Source organism: Bos grunniens, chromosome X, assembly GCF_055505025.1.
Source record: "Bos grunniens cultivar Pamir isolate PY7600 chromosome X, Bosgru_T2T1.0, whole genome shotgun sequence".
NCBI classification, from domain to species: Eukaryota; Metazoa; Chordata; class Mammalia; order Artiodactyla; family Bovidae; genus Bos; species Bos grunniens.
The window spans coordinates 4,401,559-4,409,272 of NC_141194.1; positions in this window are offsets into that span (position 1 = coordinate 4,401,559).

Genomic DNA, 7,714 nt, shown 5'->3' on the forward strand with positions numbered 1-7,714 from the left:
ATGGATGGTCATGGCCTCTAGAATGAAAGTAAATGATAAAGACAGCACTCTGCTCCATAGTCAAAGCAATGGTTTTTCCACTAGGCATATATGGATGTGAGAGTTGAACCATAAAGAAAGCCGAGTGCCAAAGAATTGATGCTTTGGAACTGTGGTGTTGGAGAAGACTCTTGAGAGTCCCTTGGACTGTAAAGAGATCCAACCAGTCCATCCTAAAGGAAATCAGTGCTGAATATTCATTTGAAGAACTGATGCTGAAGCGGAAACTCCAATACTTTGAACTGACTCACTGGAAAAGACCCTGATGCTGGGAAAGATTGAAGGTGGGAGGAGAAGGGGGCGACAGAGGATGAGATGGTTGGATGGCATCACGGACTCAATGGACATGAGTCTGAGCAAGCTCCGGGAATTTGTGATAGACAGGGAAGCCTCTCGTGCTGCAATCCATGGGGTCACAGAGTCAGACATGACTGAGCAACTGAACTGAGTGAACTGAACTGCTCCAACCTGTCTGCCTACAAATGATGCCTTACAACCCTTGCTGTATCTCCAGCATGGCCTCTTTCTTCCAGTAGAGACCGTCTGCTCCAGGATGGACCCCAGTGTTACAGCCTAGTCATGAAAGTGACTTCCCATCCTTTGCCATGCTTGCTGGTCAGGCATTACTGTCAGTGTTTCTGGGAGGCTGTTTTTGGATGAGACTGACATTTAAACAAGTGGACTCAGTAAAGCTGATTGCCCTCACTAATGTGGGTGGGCCTCGTCTGATCAGGGGAAGGCCTGAATGTTAACAGACCCAAAAGTCAAAGCTATGGTTTTCCCAGTAGTCATGTATGGATGTGAGAGTTGGACTCTAAAGAAAGCTGAGTGCTGAAGAATTGATGCTTTTGAACTGTAGTGATGGAGAAGACTCTTGAGAGTCCCTTGGACAGCAAGGAGATCCAACCAGTCCATCCTAAGGGAGATCAATCCTGGATATTCATTGGAAGGACTGATACTGAAGCTGAAGCTCCAATCCTTTGGCCACCTGATGGGAAGAACTGACTCCCTGAAAAAGACCTTGATGCTGGGAAAGACTGAAGGCTGGAGGAGAGGGGGGCGACAGAGGATAAGATGGTTGGATAGCATCACCGAGTCGATAGACATGAGTTTGAGCAAGCTCCAGGAGTTGGTGATGGACAGGGAGGCCTGGTGTGCTGCAGTCCATGGGGTCGCAAAGAGTCAGATACGACTGATCGACTGGACTGAACTGAACTGAAAGGCTGACCTTTCCCCAGGACGAGGGGCAGTCCTACCTGGATTCAGTCATACCTCCTTTGTTAACGCTCACCGGAACTTCCCTGGTCGTCCAGTGGTTAAGCATCTACCTTGCAAGCAACGCAGAGGATGCAGGTTTGACCCCTGCTCGGAGAGCTAAGATCCCCCAGGCCTCAAAGCGGCTACTGAGCCCACGGGCAGCACAACCAGACAGTCCGTGGGCCACCACGACGATTCTGTATGCTGCGACTAAGACCTGTGACAGCCAAGTCAGTAAATGAATACTAAAAAAACACCAGTCACTAAAGATGCCAAGGCATTGCAGTGGCCCTTGATCTACGAGACAAGAAAAAGTTTGAAGCAGAAGTAACTTACTGGGTGTGCATTCTCAGTCGCTCAGCCATCTCCGACTCTTTGTGACCCCATGAGCTATAGCCCGCCAAGCTTCTCTGTCCATGGGATTCTCCAGGCAAGAATACTGGAGTGGGTTGCCATTTCCTCCTCCAGGGGATCTTCCCCACCCAGGGACAGAATCTGCGTCTCCTGCATCTCCTGCAATGGCAGGCAGATTCTTTACCACTGAGCCTCCCAGGAACAGGACTTACTGGGAGGTGCGTGGATTCCCTGTGGGAGTGGCTACATCTCACAACAGACGTGTGGGCAGTTCATTTCACTCCGAGTGACTGTCGCATACAAGACGTGTGGCTGCAGTCATCTGAGAACAGTACTGCAAGACCGGGGTTTTATTCCGATGGCCTCGTCTCTTGCTCTGTTGGGTATGGCCGTGGGAACGTCCACTGTTGAGAGCTTAGAATCCCAAGCAGAGTGGTTTACCTGGCAGTACACTCATCTGGAGAGTCCACACTGAATTAGGAAGAATTTTTCTTTCCTGAACACTTTTCTCCTTGACTTGTATTTTTTTTTTTTTTCAGATCAGTGTTTTGGTTCACAATGATTTTAGATTCACGGAAGAGTTCTAAACAGAACATGGAGAGACCTCCCCCACCTGTGTTCTCAATGCAGCGGGAGCCCAGTTTCAAACCATGGTTAGAGAACTATATCCCACATGCAGCAACGAAGACCCAGCCAAATAAATAAGTGCACATTTTAAAACAGAGCACAGAGATGTCCCATATAGTCTTCACTCATTTCAGCTAACATTAGCATCTCACTTAAGCACGGCACGCTGGTCGAAACCAGGAGATGGACGTTGAGACATCACTGCTCACTGTATTTCAGGCTTTATCAGGATTTTCCCCAGGTTGTACAATGATACTTTTTCTGTTGGAGGACACCATATTGTATTTCGTTCTTATGCCTTAGTCTCCTTTGCACCGTGACGGTTCCTCAGCATCTCCTCACTTTTCATCATCTTAGCAGTTAGGTATCTCTTAGAATGTCCCTCCATCTGAGTCTGTCTGGTGTCTTTCTGGATACTAAACTGGAGTTAACCCTGATGCTGGGAGGGATTGGCGGCAGGAGGAGAAGGGGACGACAGAGGATGGGATGGTTGGATGGCATCACCAACTCGATGCACATGAGTTTGAGCAAACTCCAGGAGCTGGTGATGGACAGGGAGGCCTGACGTGCTGCAGTCCATGGGGTTGCAGAGAGTCGGACACAACTGAGCGACTGAACTGAACTGATGGGTTTTAAATGGATACATCTTCAGAGCTGAGGAACCCTTCCCACCACGCCATATCAGGGGTCCACGACTTCCACGCGGCTCACCAGTAGACTTGGGGAACCGTGATCCCTTGGTGAAGATAATTACGTGTCTGTCGAGTTTCTGCACTGCGAATCACTCCATGTTTAGGGCAGTCATGGGACTTTTAAAAAATGCATTCATTTTCAAACTGCCTAAAGTCAGAGCTATTTCTTATTTGTATGGACCTTTTTTTTTCTAGTCTCAATTTACTTCTAATTCAATTTCACTTTTGTTGTTTACTTCTAGGAGGGGAAAGAAAAAAAAAATAGTTCTTAAACACCACCTTCCTCCCCGAACTCTCCTGCTGAAACCTGGAGGCTATTCTTGGTTGGGATGAAAGGAAACCCATAGTCTAGGCATCTCTGAGGTACAAAGAAATGTAATAAATATTTTATATACATTTCCTACTTACATTTCACAAGAGCCGTCTAAATTAAATATTAACAGACCGGTTTTCTTTTCTTTTTTTTTTCAAACGAAAGAACCAATCTTCCCAAGGCCACAGTTAAAGACGGAAAGTCATAAAACAGGTAGGAGAGAACCCAAATGTTTTAAGCCAGGAGGTTTAAGGTCACCTACTAGCTGTTCAAATTTGACCCCTGCCACTCTAGTACACAGACCTCCCTCCCCACAAATAAAAGAAATATTATGTATTTACAGCGTATGTTCTCACATCCGGGCCTTGGACCCTTGGTCCTGCAGCCCCCAGGCTCCAAGTGGCCTCCGCGGGTATGACTCATCTTGCAAAAGTAGCTGAAACCCGCTCCTCCAGGGAGCTCTCCCTGACTGCAACAGGGACATTTTCCCCCTTGTGCTCAAAGCATCTTCTCTAGCACTGGCTGGTCCTGAATGCTGTCTGACCTCCCCTGCGTCCAGCTTGTCAGACAGGTTAGCCCACCCTGCACCATGCCTTGGGAGGATATGCGTGTGTCAGCCCTGAGGAGCTGTGCTTCTGCTAGGACCATCACACACACGCACACACACCCCGCCCCGGTCAGGACTGCCCTCCCGCTTCTGGGCTGGAACCTTGCATTGCATCCTGTGGACTACACTGAGGTCCTGGCTTCAACCCCTTCCTGGGGCCGGCCCTGATATTTAACTCATGAAAAAGTTCACCAATCTCAAAGTCTTCACCAAGACGGCTATCACATGTGATGCCAACTGCCATGGATAAAATAACAAGCTACAAGGATGTATTGTGCAACATGGGAAGTATAGCCCATATTTTATAGTAACTAGAGATGGAGTATGGGCTTCCCCAGTGGCTCTGTTCTGTTCAGTTGCTCAGTCGTGTCCGACTCTTTGCGACCCCATGGATCGCAGCACGCCAGGCTTCCCTGTCTATCACCAACTCTCTAAGCTTGCTCAAACTCATGTCCATCGAGTCAGTGATGCCATCCAACCATCTCAGCCTCTGTCATCCCCTTCTTTTCCTGCCCTCAATCTCTCCCAGAATCAGGGGCTTTTCCCCAGTGGCTCAGCAGTGAAGAATTCACTTGTAATGCAGAAGATCTGGATTTGATCCCTGGGTCGGGACAATCCACTGGAGAAGGGAATGGCAACCCACTCCAGTATTCTTGCCTGGAAAATCCCATGGACAGAGGAGCCTGGCGGGCTACAGTTCATAGTGTCGGAAAAGAGTCAGACACGACTTAGTGACTAAACAACAACAATTTTTGATAAAGACATCACAGTTTGATAAAGACTGTCTCCTGGCTGACACAGTAATACTGCATGAGATGACGTCGTATCTCAATCTATCTACATATGGGCTCAGGTGGCTCAGTGATAAAGAACCCGCCTGCCTAGGAGACATAAGAGACATGTGCAGGAGATATAAGAGATGAAGGTTCAATCCCTGCTCTGGGAAGATCCCCTGGAGGAGGAAATGGCAACTCACTCCAGTATATGTGCCTGGGAAATCCCCTGGACAGAGGGGCCTGGCAGGCTGCAGTCCACGGGACTCACAAAACAGTCATGACTCAGAGACTAGACCACGACAACCACACAGATGGAGCATAACCTTTACAACTTGCAAATCACTACATTGTACCCTTGTTAACTTATATAATACTGGACATCAGCTATACCTGTACTATATAAACTGTATATGCTATAGCATGAAATTAAAAGACACTCCTTGTAAGGAAAGTTATGACCAACCTAGATAGCATATTCAAAAGCAGGGACATTACTTTGCCAACAAAGGTCCATCTACTCAAGGCTATGGTTTTCCCAGTGGTCATGTATGGATGTGAGAGTTGGACTGTGAAGAAAGCTGAGTGCCGAAGAATTGATGCTTTTGAACTGTGGTGTTGGAGAAGACTCTTGAGAGTCCCTTGGACTGCAAGGAGATCCAACCAGTCCATCCTAAAGGACATCAGTCCTGAATATTCATTGGAAGGACTGATGCTGAAGCTGAAACTCCAATACTTAGGCCACCTGATGTGAAGAGCTGACTCATTGGAAAAGACTCTGATGCTGGGAGGGATTGGGGGCAGGAGGAGAAGGGGACGACAGAGGATGAGATGGCTGATAGCATCACTGACTCGATGGACATGAGTTTGGGTGAACTCCGGAAGTTGGTGATGGACAGGGAGGCCTGGCGTGCTGCAATTCATGGGGTTGCAAAGAGTCCGACATGACTGACTGAACTGAACTGAACTGATACTATATATAGTATATAATACAGAGTATATACTGTACTACAGTATATACACCTATACTATATAAAATATAATGAAGCATAACAACCTAAATATGGGCTTCCCTGGCGGCATAAGAACCTAAATATATATACACATGCAAACCGCATAAGCATTTGGAAGGTGCATACGTATATATGTAAACATAAGAATGAGACATAGCTGTAGACATAGAGACGTTCTGTGGACAGTGTCAGGTGGGAACGTTGAAGACTCCTCAGGCAGCGTGGTGACAGGACTTGTCTCCATCCTGTCTTGTCTGAAGTCCCCTCTGAGCACTCCCTGCTGCCACTTCTGGCTACATGGCGCGTCCTCAGTGGGGCCTCTGAGAGGGATCCTCAAGGGGCACCATTTAAGAGCAGAAACTGGCTCTTAGGGTGACAGCTCTTACTGTTATTTTTTTTTTTTTTTAATGTATAAAGCACAGACAGGCATACAGCACTTAAATAGACATACAGTGTAACAAGTGTGGTGTTAAAATTTCACGAGAGGGAAAGGGTACCGGCATTAGAAAAGAAAATGCTTCCCAGGTGATGATAGTGGTAAAGAACCTGCCTGCCAATGCGGGAGACCTGGGTTCAGTCTCTGTGTCAGGAAGACCCCCTGGAGGAGGGCATGGCAACTCCAGTATTCTTGCCTGGAGAATCCCATGGACAGAGGAGCCTGGTGGGCTACAGTCCATGGCATCACAGAGAGTCGGACACGACTGAGCACACACTCAACGCAGAAAAGACGGGAACGGGCCCACATAATCGTTTCATGTCTAAATGAACACACCGGCCGAGAAGCCAAAGGCTAAGGATTGAAATCAGTCATGGGACCTCCTGGTAGTCCCGTGGCTAAGACTCTGATGTTCCAAAGCAGAGGGACCTGGGTTCCATCCCTGGTCAGGGAAGCAGATTCCACGTGTCACGACTAAGAAGCCCATATGCTGCAGCTAAGACCTGGCACAGACAGGTAAATAAGTATTAAAATAAGTCACAAGGCTGGAAGGTTGACACAAGCTAGTCTGCGACATAACACAGTCACTTTGGAAAGTTCTTCTTTTGTTCGGTGAGTCCCAGAGCAAACGCCTAAGTAATGACAGTCCCTCAAAAAGGCAAAATTTTCCGCCACAAACTTCTGCTGGGGAAAACTTTCCTTCAATCTCCTGTGGCCGTTGCAAAGGGTTGTTTTGGTTTTATTTCTCCTTTTAAATACATGGGCTTCCCTGGTGGCTCAGCGATAAAGAACCCACTTGCCAATGCTGCACACTCGGGTTTGATGCCTGGGTCGGGAAGATCCCCTGGAGCAAGTGAAAATGAAAGTGAAAGTGTCTCACTCGTGTCTGACTCTTTGCAGTCCTATGGAGTATACAATCCATGCAATTCTCCAGGTCAGAAGACTGGAGTGGGTAGCCTTTCCCTTCTCCAGGGGATCTTCCCTACCCAGGGATCGAACCCAGGTCTCCTGCATTGCAGGCAGATTCTTTACCAGCTGAGCCACCAGGGAAGCCCAAGAATACTGGAGTGGGTAACCTGTCCCTTCTCCAGGGGATCTTCCTGACCCAGGAATTGAACCAGGGTCTCCTGCATGGCAGGCGGATTCTTTACCAACGTAGCTATCAGGAAAAACCCCCCTGGAGAAGGGAATGGCAACCCACTCCAGTACTCTTGCCTGGGAAACCGCATGGACAGAGAAGCCTGGTGGGCTGCAGTCCATGGGGTTGGAAAGAGTCGGACACGACTGAGCGACTAAACAACACCTACTCTTCGTTAATTCGTCTGCCGGTGGACATTTAGTTGTTTCCACGCACTCAGGACAATGCTGGACGGCACCTGAATCCTGTGGTCCTGGAGACCAGGGAAGGTGAGACAATCACCCCACCTGCTGCGTCCTGGAAAACCACTGATTGCAAGGAACCTCCGTTCCCCTTACACAGGTTAGATGAAGCGCACAGATGACCCCTTGCACACCTAGGAGCAAAGCCAGACACAGATCTTCCACATTTGCACCCTCTCTCAGTCTCATAAGTGATTTACTGCTTGGTTTGTCTACCTCTGAT